The following is a 13,396-nucleotide window of genomic DNA, read 5'->3' as shown; positions in this document are numbered from 1 at the left end:
TACCAGTTCACAGATTCACAAATAGGCTCTACTCCTTCCCATGTCAACCATTGTCATGTGTTATCAACCTGGGATATTTGCCAGGAAGACAGAAAACTTCAGTGTTGTTTTTGTTTTGATTTCTCATTATTAGGGATTTGGAGCAAACTTGAGATCTACTTATTTCCTTTGGCCAAGTACCTATTGTCAAAGTCTCTCGAGCTTATAGATTTCTGTTTCCTACATTTCTTGGATAAAAGATGTCTACCAAAGACGCAAAGATAGTTTTTCCCCAGCAACAATTGTAGCTGTTGATATTATCAAGCGAAGGCTTCTCAATTTTGGGTAATCAAAATTGTTTTTTCCTTTGGGTTTCCTGTAGTTTTTTGTCCTTTTTGCTTTTTTTTTTACCTCCAAGGATCACTTAGCACGTAGCACACCTGGGGCTATGGGATTAAACTCATCAGTGGGCTGCTTTTGCTGTGGGTGAAGATCCCTTTCTAATTCCCAGCCCCCAAGAATCCCAATGGGAGATATCCGGGCCCAGCCCCCATGGGGATCTGAGCTAACTTGGGCTGGACCAGCCCATTCTAATCTGCTCAGGGTTCCCAACCCCCACAAACAGCTTCCTCCTTATCTAAAAACCCATTGAACTCTATTCAAATTCTAACCCTAGTGGAAGCTCAAGCCAGAGGCCAACCTGGGACTCCACCCACCTTGAAGATTACCAGAAGCCCCCATTATACAAAGGGGAACCTGGAGCCCACTCTTTGCAGGAGCCCCAAACATGGCATCCTTATGCTGGCCATGCCAAGGGATCCTGCCTGCCCAGTGCCAGCCCTGGCCCTGCTGTGTTTCTACCTTTACCCTTACTTCCAAACCCCAAAATAAACCTGTAAATTCCTTTACCGGGGACTCTCGTGGGGCTACTAGACCTCACTTAACTCTCTATCCTTGCACTGAAAACAAAGGGGTTGCAGCAGAGCTCTATTTGACTCCCTGTACCCTGAACCTGCCACTAGACCTCAGTTAACCCTAATTTCATGCAGGTTCCCCTTTCCTAACTCACATCACTTTGAATCAACTTGCTTTTGATGTAAACCGTGTCCCCTTGATCTTTGTGGAGGGTCAAAGCCTGGGAAAATTCCTAAAAATGATCCCCACCCACCTGAATCTCCTTTGGGAAAGCTATCTGGTCCCCATTGGAATTTCCCACTTCCAATTGATCTGATAATCACTTTAGTCTGGGAAACAATCACCACCTTTTATTGAATTGAAAATTAGCTCCCTAAAATTACCCCTGCATATGTACTGTCAAAAAAAATCAATTATAAAATTAATTTAAAAAAAAATTAGCTCCCTAGCCCCAGACCACAGAAACCTTAATAAAATCAAAGGCTGTATCTCAAACATTTGCTCATCCCTCTCTGGATCTGGCCCCCAGTGAAGTTGTTTCTCACTATAAAATCTGGGAAATCTGACACTTGTGGCAAAAAAAATGGGACGATCCACCTCTGTCTCTATTCCTAAGGCTTCTCCATTGGGCTGTCTCTTAAACAGAGATAACCTTGGCTTAAAACACCCTAAAACTAAAAAACTTATACCAGGACTGCAGGATGCTGGCAAAATGTGCTGGAGGGATTTCCAAATTAGGTATAAACCTCTCAAGTAACCCTCTCCTTCCTACTGCTCTAGGGACACAGGAATGAATCCCTTTTACAACCACCTCCTTATCAAAGAGAGAACCTCTTGTCCAAGCATCTTTCCTCAACTCTATCCCCCTCCCCTCTTGAACTAGGCCCTGAGACTTCCCCGCTCCTCCATCCCTCTACTACAAAGAGTGGGACCCTTCTTCTTCTCCTCCGAATCCTGTCAGCCACCCCTTCTAAGAGACGCAGCAGGCTCTCAGGGAGGGACACCCAGGGTACAGGAGCCTTTCAATGCCAAATCTCTCCCTGACTGAGGAAAAACCAGGCCATTACTCTGAGGAGCCCACCAAGTTTATTGAGGGGCCTAAGGCCAATGGCCTCCAGTTTGATCTCTCCTGGGGAGATGTTAATATTAAACAATCTGCCCCAGATATATGGAGGGAGCTGCCGAAGCCAGCTTTGGGCCCTCAAAGTTCTCCGACTCAGCTGTTAGAAAGAGCTTTTGCAGTCATAAATAATAAGGACCAAACTCCAGCAGAGGAGGAAGACTAGAGTTAAAGGGACAAATGGAGAGCAGTTCCATGTTTTAGCTGCTGCTATATTTGGGAACCACAGGAGTTCGTGCTTCAGGTGTCATGGGCAGGGCCATCAGGCCCAAAACTGTCCTTGGAGGAAACTCCTGGTCCTTGTCCCAAGTGCAACCAGGAGGGGCCCTGGAGGAGAGACTGGGGGGACACGGTGCCCTTCTCAATGCCCTGCCCTCCAGCAGGATTTTGGGGCTTGGTCAAGCTCTCCTTGGCTCTGCCTCGACAGCCGAGCCCGGATATCCTTAGAAGTGGCCAGTAAGACCCCAGGATTTCCTTTTACGATGGGGACTTCTGCTCTCTATCTCTGGCCCTCTGCTCTCCCTTGCTCCTCCCCCACCGAAAGGGGATTGTGGGAAACCTTAAAAAACTGTTTTGAGACTTTCCCTCTGCCCTGCCAGTTTGGTGACCTATTATTTAAGCATTGCTTTCTTATTATTCCCTCCTATCTTCCTCCCTTATTGGGGCGTGATTTAAGGGTGAAATTGGGCACCCTGTTTTCCCTTCTCAGACCTCCAGGTGATCTTTTTGTGCTGCTTTCAAAGCCCTCCCATACTCCCTCTGAAATCTGGGAGAAAATAGGTTCCTCTGTCTGGGACCAAGGAATCCCTGGCGAGCTAAAGATTTAAGACATTTGGAGATGCTTAACAGGGTCACATCCTGATCTGCAGCCCTACTGAGAAGCTCCCTTGGATGCAGGCATGAAACTCTTACTTTCCTGGCCTGCAGGGCCTCCTTATCTAAAGCTCACATTGCTGTCAGTCTGTCAAAAATTTGGGCCATAATCTACTTCCCATTCAAGGGCCTGACAGCCTTCCCCTGACTGAGGGGAAGGCAGACTGACTTCTGCCCCTGCCCTGGCTGTGCCTAATTTAGAAAAGCCTTTCATTCTGCATGTAGACGAAAGGCGGGGCCAGGCCCTGAGGCTCTTAACTCAGGCTCCTGGACCCTCTTCCAGCCTGGTTGCCTACTTCTCAAAGAAACTGGACTCAGTTTCCCTAGAATGGCCCTCGTGCCTTAGGGCAGTGGCTGCTATGGCCCTTCTGACTGAAGAAGCCTCCAAACTCACCCTAGGACACCAGACCATTTTAGAAGCCCAAGGGCATCAGGGGCTGCTGGTGGGCGGCTTTCTACACTCAGGCTCTCCTGCTAGACACCCCCAATCTGACTCTCCAGGTGGGTCACACCCTTAACCCTGCCCCTCTGCTCCCTGACAGCACTCAGCGGGGCATCGTGTGCCGGTAGCCAGCTTGTGTAGTCCTTGGGCCTCAGTTTACCTCGGCAACATTCTCTTCCCACTGTACTTCACTCCCAGCTTCTAGACACTTCTATACTTGTTAAGTATCACAAGCGCCTCTGGATTTGGCCTCCAGAATTTCAGCATTGTCTCTTACTCCCTCTCCTGTTTAGGGCTGATCTCCCCACTTTTTGAAAGATTTCTTTAGCAAATCAGAAAGTGAAGAATGGCAATATTTACTCTCTTCCCTTCTTAGGGAGAAGCCCAAGCAGGTATTATGAAGCACAGCCAAGCCCCAGACTGTTCTGTTTGTTCAGAGTGATTGGGAGCATGGAATTCTTTGTCAGCCACAGTTGTCTGTCCCCCAGGCTCTGCGCATCTTTAAACAATGTTTTGAGATCTTCACGTCTTTGGACGGATCTGGGACTTGGTCTTCCCGGTGCATTCCACCTGACTCCTCCAAGCCCTCACCTCCCTCTGAAATCCCAGATTCTTTCTTGATCCTGAGAAATCCCCAAGCCTGTATGTCGCCTGCAAAAGATCTGCTCATGAGGAAGCTCTTTGCCAAGTCCTTGCAGGACTAAGCCCAGTCTGAGGTATTATCTTTCTCCCTCCTCATAATGCCCTCCCTTTAATAATGTCTTTCTTCTTACTGTAGTTAAGTCTGCTTAGTCTGTTAAATTAATCTATAGATCTAACCTGCCAGTCCATGCATGAGACTCAGGTCTCAGGGCATATTTCTTTTTTGTTTCAAATTATTTATTTATTTTTATTTCCACCACTTACTTACTTGTAAAACAACAACAACAACAACAACAATTTTTTTGGTCACAAATGCACATTTAATTTTTTTTCATATATCCTTATGAATCACATTGAGAGACAAAAATCAGAGCAAAAAGGGAAAAATGAGAGAAAAAGAAAACAAAACAGAGGGGGGAAAATGAACATAGAACATAGCACTGATTTACATTCAGTCTCCGTAGTTCTCTCTCTGGATGCAGATTGCATTTTGCAATCAGAGTTTATTGGGATTGCCTTGGGTCACTGAACTGCTGAGAACAATTAAGTCTGCCAGTTGCTAAATGCACAATCTTGCTGTTACTATGTATAATATATTGCCAGTTCTGCTTGTTTCACTCAGCATCTAGTCATGTCAATTTTTCTAGGACTTTCTAAAATCTTTCAGTTTTTCATTTTTATAGGACAATTATTTTCCGTTATCTTCATAGACCATGACGTATTCAGTCATTCCCCAATTGATGGAGAATCTACCTGTTTTCCAATTCTTTGCCACCACAGAAAGAGCTACCTTGAACATTTTTGCACGTGTGGGTCCTTTCCCCTCTTTTATGATTTCTTTGGTATATAAACCCCATAGTGACTCTGATGAATCAAAAGATATGCACAGTTTTATAGCCCTTTGAGCCTAGCTCCACATTTCTCTACAGATGGTTAGATCATTTCACAGTTCCACCAACAATGTATCAGTGTCCCACTTTCCCACATCCCCTCCAACATTTATCATTATCTTTTCCTGCCATTACTCAATCTGAAAGACATGAGGTGGTTCTTCAGAGTTCTTTTAATTTGCACTTCTCTAATCAATAGTGATGTGGAATATTTTTCATATGACTTCATAAAGAAGGTTTTAACTTCTTCATCTGAAAATTGTCTGTTTATGTCCTTCAACTGTTTATCAATTGGGGATGACTTGTGTACTTTTAAATTTGACTCAGTTCTTTATATATTTTAGAAATGAGGCCTGTCTCAGCACACTGGCTCTAAAATTTCCCTCCAGTTTTCTGCTTTTCTTCTAATCTTGGCTACATTGGTTTTATCTGTGCCAAATCTTTTTAATTTAATGTAATCGAAATTGTCCATTTTGCATTTTCATAATATTTTCTATTTCTTATTTGGCTATAAATTCCTCCCTTCTCCAAAGATCTATAAGGTAAACTGTTCCTTGCTTTTCTAATTTCCTTAGAGTATCACTCTTTGTACCTGAATTGTGTATCCATTTTGAACTTATTTTGGTATGGGGTGTAAGATCTATGATGTGTCTCTGGCATATTGTTTTTTAATTTTCCCAGATATTAGTATTTGTGCTGGTTTATTTTATAACTTGCAACTTTCCTAAAGCTGTTAATTCTATCAAGTAGATTTTTGATTGATTCTCTAAGATTCTCTCAGTATACCATCATATCATCTGCAAAGAGTAATAGTTTGTATTCTCATTTCTTTCATTTCAAATTTCTTTAATTCTTTTTCATTTTTCTTATTGTTAGAGCCAACATTTCTATTGAATAATAGTGGTGACAACAGTTATCCTTGTTTCATCTCTAATCTTATTTGAAATGCATCTAGCTTCTCCCCCTTACAGATACTACTTTCTGATGGTTAGATGGATGCTGCTTATCGTTTTAAGCAAAACTCCATTTATTCCTATGCTCTCTGATGTTTTTTTCTTAAATAGGAATGGATGCTGTTTTTGTCAAAAGCTTTTTCTGAAAATATTGAGATTATCAAATGATATCTGTTAGATTTGTTATTGATATTGTCAATTATGTCAATAGTTTTCCTTATCTTAAACCCACCTTGCATTCCTGGTATAAATTCCACTTAGTCATAGTGTATTATTTTATAGATAAATTCTTGTAATTTATTTGTTAAAATTTTATTTTAAAATTTCCCCTCAATATTTGTTAGGAAAATTGAATGTAATTTTCTTTTTCTGTTTTGGCTCTTCCTGGTATAAGTATCAGTGTGATATTTGTGTCATAGAAGGAATTTGGCATGACTCCTTCTTTGCCTATTTTTCTTAATAGTTTACATAGTATTGGAATTAATCGTTCTTTCAGTGTTGGTAGAATTCACTTGTAAATCCCTCTGACCATGGAGATTTTAATTGAACAAGACATCAGTGAACTTTCAAAGATGGACCACTTCATTGTCGATGGCACCACTTAACAGGATGCTATTTCTTTCTCTTTATCTTTTAATAAGGTCTACTTTTGCATTTTCTTTATCTAAGATCAAAATTGCTACCCCCGCTTTTTTTTTTGCTTGAACTGAAGCATAATAAATTCTGCTCCAGCATTTTATACTTACCCTGTATGTATCTGTTTCAAATGTGTTTCTTATACAACATATTATAGAATTCTTGTTTTTAATCCACTCACCTATGCATTTCTATTTTATGGGAGTTTTCATCCCATCCCTTTATGATTATCAGCTGTTTACTTTCCTCTATCTTACTTTCTCCCCTGTGTACACTTTTGTTCTCTATTTCCATCTTGTCCCTCTTTAGCAGTGTTTTATTTCTGACTCACTCTACCCTCAACCTGTCCTCCATTGTATCGCACTTCCTCCCTTCTCTTATTGTTTACCTCTTACTTCATTATAGTGTAAGAAAACTTCTATGTGTAACTGAGTGAATGTCATCCCCTCTTTGAGCTAAAACTGAGCAGATTAAGCTTTACAAAATGTTTACCGCCTTCTTTCTGCCCCTTGTAATAGATCCTTTGTCCCTCTTCCTGAGACCTAATTTATCCCATTTTACCTCTCCTTTTCTCTTCTTCCAGTACATCCTTTTCCACCCATTAATGGAGATGGTTAAGTAACCAAATGGGGCAGCAAGTAGGCACCCTACTCCCTTCAGACAGGGAAGCATATGTCAGGACTATATATAAATGCATAAAAGAGCAGGAGTGCACAGTTCAATTAGGAGACATTAGGAAATTCCTGGACAATGCTTCAAAGTTTCTCCATGGTTACCTGGGGAGGGCTGTTATCCTTGTGAGAGATGGATTGTTTTGTTGAACATCTCACCGGTTATGATAAGCAATGCCCAGGAGAAATAGGAAAACCCCCCTTATTTTACCATATATAATCTCATTAAATGAAGTCTGCAATCAGAACCAGAAAAGGAGGTCAGGAAGTTTACAGTTGGAGCACAGATCAGGCCTGTCTCTTAGCAGTAAGTGTCCCTTTCCTGAGCCTGAGGAGGATGATAATGAATGCCCCCTCCCCCACCTTCGGGCCCACCCTACTCTTGTTTCTGTCCTGATTTACAGCCTCCCAATGTAAAAAATGAAATAAGAACTGATGAAAAGCAGATTCAGAAATATAAAACAAAGACCACAGCGACCCCTAGCCAACAAAAAGCAATCAATTATGCTCCATCTTTACTTCAAAACGTTTTGCACCAGGCTAGAGATGGAGAAGGCACCAAGGGGTGGGGAGGATTATATCCTGTTATAGAGGAGGATGACTCTTTTATCCAGGGCAGAGAAGATGGAGACATGAACCACTTCCCTTTAAAGTCTAACCCAGCTCAGGGACTCGGTTCACAAATGCGGGCCATAGCACCTTTGGCTATGTCACAATCTGAAACAATGTCCTGGCGATTCTGTGATCCAGGATGGTGCTGACCCCAGGACGGGCAGTGTTCTGGATGGCAGAATGTTCAGACCGGACTCCGTTAGCAACTTAGCAGCCCTGGGGCTCTTGCAGAGACTGGGGATCAACTCACACTTACTGAAGAGACATGTCTCCGGATATCCCAATGTGCCAGAACAGGAGGGGTAGGATTCCTGCAGAAAAGGGCGAAAAGGAAAGCTTTATCCAAATAAGACAAAAGACTGGGGAGCCCTCACTGACTTTGTGGCTCGATTACAGGACGCTGGTGGGAAATGTAGCAGGTGCAGCCAGAACATTAAAGGCTTTGTTTTGGGAAAACTATACCACAGATTGTCATTGGGCAGTGACTGGGCTGAGAAGAGATTGTACCATAGAAGAAATGATTCAGAGGAGGGACGGAGCAGGTTCACAAGCACATCATGCTGAGCTGGTGTCAGAATCTGTGGTTGCTGCTAAGAAAGGGCCAAGAGGGACTTGTTATACTTGTGGTAAACCAGGACACTTTAAGAAAGACTATCGTTCCCAAGTAAGGAAGCAGGCAACGGGGCTTGACCTAAAACACCATGCTCCAATGTAAAGGGAGGGAACACTAGGCTTCAGAATGTGGGAGTCATGGGGCCATTGGGCCCCAAAACCAACCTGGGGAATGACAGCCCACGTAAGGCAGATGTAAATCAGGAATGGAAGAACAGGGACGCAGCTTTAGACATCAAGGGACACTCACAGTACTAATACTCAGGAGCAAAGATTTTTACCACCTATCCCCTCATGCCTATGCTACAATCTCGAGGAGGAAAATAACAAGAATTCTTGTTATAAATCCTTCAGTACCGCAGTGTTCATTAGCCATCCTGGTCATACAAATAGATGAGGAAATCCTGTGTCTATAACTGTGATTAATATTGGAAACATATCCTAACAAGAGATAATGAATAGCTCAAGGGAACAGTCATTCCATCTGAACTTACAGTTAAACAGAAGATAATAAATGTGCATTAGCCCCACAGAGGGGTCCAAATTCAGAGGCTGTTACACAATGTTCATCCTCCTCCCTTCTTTTCCTCAATTATTTTAGGTTTTCTTTGCCTTTTTTTGAGATGTACTGTCCTTTATTTTTCCTCCTTATTTCTCTTTTTCCAATACAATCCCCCTTTCAGCTCTACTTTCTTTTTCATATTATCATAATAAAATCAAATTATACTCACACTTCCTATGTATACCCATAACAGAAATATAGTTCCCAAGAATTCTTTCCCTTTTATCTTTTTAAGCTTCTCTTGAATTCTGTCTTTGTAGATCAATTTTTTTGTTCAACTCTGGTTTTTTCATCTGAAATAGGTGAAATTCACCTGTATCACTGAATGTCCATCTTCTTCCCTGAAATGCTCATTTTAGCTGGATAGCTTATTCTTGGCTGTAATCCAAGTTCTTTTGCTTTTTGGAATATCAGATTCCAGGTCCTTTGATCCTTTAAGGTGGAAGTTTCTGGGTCCTGGGTAATGCTGATTATGGCTCTTTGGTATTTAAATTGTTTCTTTTAATGCTTACAATATTTTTTTCCTTGGTCTAATAGTTTTGAAATTTAGCCTTGCTATTTCTTAGAGTTTTCATTTTTGGGTCTCTTCCAGGCTAGGCTGTGATTGGTGAATGTTTTCAGTGGCTATTTTACCTTCTGATTCTAGGACATCAAAGCAGTTTTCCTTTATGATTTCCTGTAAGATAATTTCTAGGTTCTTTTTTTTTTTTTTTTTTTTTTTTTTTTTCATCATGGCTTTCAGGAAGTCCAATAATCCTTAGATTGTCTCCCCTAGATCTATTTTTCAGGTCAGTTGTTTTTCTTAGGAAGTATTTCACATTTTCTTCTTCTTCTTCTTTTTTTTTTTTTCATTTTTTAGTTTTGTTTGACTGATTCTTGAAGTCTTATGGAGTCATTCACTTCCATTTGTTCAATTCTAATTTTTAGTGTATTATTTTATTTGGTGATCTTTTTTAGCTCCTTATTTGGTCAATTGAATTGTTTTGTTCATTGCATTTTTTTCCCCCATTTCACAAATTCTGTTTTTCAATGAATTGGTATCTTTTTCATATCTATTTTGTAAGGAGTTATAACCCTTTCCCATTTCATCAAATCTATTTTGTAGGTAATTGTATCTTTCTCATTTCAACAAATCAAAATTTTGAGATATTTTCCTCAGATAATTTGTTTTTCTTTTTCCATACCTCATTTTACCCCCATTTTCCTTCTAACTCTCTTTTAAGATCCTTTTTGAAATCTTCCAAGAAACCTTGTGAAATGGGGACCAGACCATAAATCCTTTTGGGACTTCATCTGGAGTTGATTCATTTTTAGGAACTGCAGAGTTGGAGGTCTGCTCTCTCCATAAAAGTTGTCTATGGTCAGAGTTCTTTTTCCTTTTTTGTTTATTTTTTAGGGGTTGAGATCTTCTTTTAAGGCAAAGGAGCTAGAATTGATGTAGTTTGCCTTGGGGCCAGTGATTCTGACTTACTTCTGGTGCTGGGCAATCAGGGCCAGGTGCCTAGTTCTTCCTGTGCTCAGTGCCTTAAAATTTGTTTTTTTGTAATTGCTTTTGGGTTATTTTATAGCAAACCTGCTAACACCTGCTTGCAACCAGGACAGAGTAGCCTAAGACTCTCAGAAGATTCCCTGGTGCATGAAAGCTGCAGTGCTCTAGTTTCCCACCCCAGCTTCTTGCCTTGGGCTCCCTGTGCTGAGGTCTGGGCTCTCAGATTGTCCCCCTGCCCGTCTGAAACAGACCTGTTCTTAAGTTCTTCCAAAGTATCTTCTTCTGGGAATGTGTTGTACCCCAGATATTTGTGGGCTCTTTAATTCCAAAACCAATTTAGAGGCTTAATCTGCTGTTAGTTTGAGAGAAGTTCAGAGAAGGTCACAGAGTCGTGTCTGCTCTCTACCATCTTGACTCCACAATCCCTCAGTGTTCTTCTTCAACAATTTGGCATTCTCTTTTCAGTTTAATTCTCAGAACCGCAGCAGTTATTTAAACTGAGGGTTTGTCTCCTAAGGGAATATCAAGGCACTGAATGGTCATGGTCTGGAGGCCGGCTGCTGCTTTCTCTGGGCATTGCCTTTTTCACAAATCACAGGGGAAGCTCAGGCCAGGCAGCTACAAAGATTCTATGGACCCACATGTTCTGGTTGGACCATGGTCTGTTCACTGCCCGCCTGAACTTTCCAGGCTCTAAACTTTTGGTTTAGGCTTTGGTTAGATCTCAATAATGCCATGGCTATTAGGGTTGGAAGGAGTTGAGCAGACATCTGTTCCTCTCCTCAACCACTATTTTCTAATTTAGGAAACTGAAGCCCATAGAATGTGAACGCCTAAACCAAGGTGTCCCTTCTGACCACTCCAAGCAATGGGGAGATCATTACTTTGAACCTTCTTTGGACTCCTGTATCAGTTTCTTGCATGGAAGATACATGTTGTATGTTAAATTGTTAGTTATATTTTCATGTGGACAGGGTTTAAGTACAGTATTATACTTTGTACATCCCACAACCCCAAGCACAGTGCTGAGCTGGGAATACTTAATAAATGTCTGTAGATTGGGTGACTGGCCACATGAGGGCATGAGCAGCCCAGTACATCCTTAGCTAACACAAGGACTGACTAAAATTGTGGGGTCTGTAAAGTATCCATCCTGCCCTCCTGGGCCTAAACGTTGTCTCCCCATTTTCACTTCTCTGGGTTTGACAGATGATTTCTAAGAGGCCCGAGATTGAGGCTTAAGCTCCCGAAAGAGGTGATATTCATAAAACACTCACCTAGAAAGCTTGTGCAGGCTGCAATCAGGAAGAAATCCAAGGTTCTGACAGATGCCAATCAAATTATTGATCTTCAAAGTCCAAGTTATTGGGCATTCCAGGTGCCAGACCAAGCCAGGCTGAAAAGGAACTACCTGGACAATGCCAGAATGTTCTTCATCAGACTCTCCCAGCCAGATAACTCTGGTGGAATATTCTTCTGTTACAGCCCAGAAGGCCCCTCCCCAGGACAGAGATCCCTCATTTCCTGGTGTGTGATCAGAGAGCTCCTTGCTACAGATCTTAAGACCGTCAGCTGGAGCACAGAACTGATACTAGTGGACTGAGGCATGAGAACAGAACTGCTACCAGTAAATTAGGGCTCAGGGAACATCTGTGGGTGTGTCTGGGGCGCTGGCATTGTATACAATGAAAGGGGTAATTGAGTAGCCCAGGGAGCAGGATCCTTAGTGTTTGAAAAGAGTCTGGTACCTGGTGGGGAAAATCACAAGGGGGGAGGGTCCCAGTTGGAGGCATTCCTCCTAACAAGACTCTTAGAGACATTGGAGGGGGATGGGGGACTCACTTTGCAGAGGAAAGCACATCCCTTTGGTGCACAGATGGTACCTGAGTTTGGGTTCTGTAACCGCTCTCCTGGTCGCTCGGCCCCATGGATGAGCATAGTCACAAAGCAATCTGTCCATCAGAATGCTAGTTTTCAGGAGGTGATGGAGGAGCTGTCAGGGAGGGGCCATAGAAGCACTGGGAAGGAGCTTGCAGGATAATCCCGGGATGGGTTCCCCACAGTTACCCTCGGGGGAGATGCATGATCATGGGTGCACCTGGCCTGTGACCCTCCTGTGCAGCTGGTGCACGTCCCTGAGGTGACCTTGCGGCAGTTCTGAGAGAGCTCACACTCGCCCCCACAGTGTTGGAGGTACAGGTCAGTGTCCCCACCTCAGGGATGTAAACCTGGGAATCAGTGACAGCCACTGTCTCTGTGGTGATGTGTGGGTACAAGATCCTTCCCAGTGGGACAGCAAGGGACAGCGGGGTCAGAGTGATTCCCCTGAGGGTTGGCCAGTACAAAAGGGGAGGGGTCCAGGGAGGAGACAATGACAAGTGGGAATGGGACCTTTGCAAAGAGTGAATTAAGCCGCATCTGTGGGCCATGCCGGGGGTGGGGAGGACACCCAGCAGTCCTGGACACCCCCATTCCCCGCAGACTCCCCTAGTCTGACCAGGAAGTTGTCTCCCTCCCGATGAGGGCCCCCAGAGTAAGACCAGGAAATCTGGGAAGAGCAGCAGGAGTGGAGTCCCCTTGTGAGGAGGGGAGGAGATTATAGGCAATGCCACCCTTCCTTCTGCAGAGATTTCTCAGGATTCTTGTGGAAGAGAAACTTCAGGTCCTCCATGGGCTCCCAGGTGTACTCCGGGGTATCTGAAGGGGAGGTAACAGAGGCAGCATTTTAAATTCTAGAGATATGAGTCCAGCTGGGGCCCCTTCCAGCTTAACTGACGTTAGTGGTCATGTTGAGGGCCGTAGCCCCTTGATATTCTTTGTTTGATCTCCAACTTCCTTTGGGACTTGGACCTTGGATACAAGATCTGTTCAAACTAGTTTGGGCTATCTGAGCTGGCCGGGGTTTTACAGCCCCCATTCTAATCTGCTCAAACAGACCAAATGCCAGCAGGAAATTCCTTTTCGGGAAGAGACTTCTATCTGTCCCCAAAAGACAACAAG

The 13,396-nt window shown here is 43.0% G+C and overlaps 1 protein-coding gene and 1 long non-coding RNA gene across 2 annotated transcripts in view; one reads left to right on the top strand and one right to left on the bottom strand.

Annotated features, from left to right (window-relative positions):
• The window catches only part of LOC141566416 (HLA class II histocompatibility antigen, DRB1 beta chain-like), a 94,674-nt gene that overhangs the window by 25,407 nt on the left and 55,871 nt on the right, over positions 1-13,396 (top strand). The gene's annotated exons all lie outside the window — the stretch shown is intronic.
• LOC141566411 (uncharacterized) lies at positions 4,269-12,027 on the bottom strand. The gene is made up of 2 exons (XR_012489299.1): positions 11,674-12,027; positions 4,269-8,044 (listed from the first exon to the last, which is right to left on the bottom strand). It is a non-coding gene; the product is annotated as an uncharacterized LOC141566411 (long non-coding RNA).

Source organism: Sminthopsis crassicaudata, chromosome 4, assembly GCF_048593235.1.
Source record: "Sminthopsis crassicaudata isolate SCR6 chromosome 4, ASM4859323v1, whole genome shotgun sequence".
NCBI classification, from domain to species: Eukaryota; Metazoa; Chordata; class Mammalia; order Dasyuromorphia; family Dasyuridae; genus Sminthopsis; species Sminthopsis crassicaudata.
The sequence above is the reverse complement of the archived record's forward strand: the minus strand, read 5'-3'. Positions and strand labels throughout refer to the sequence as shown.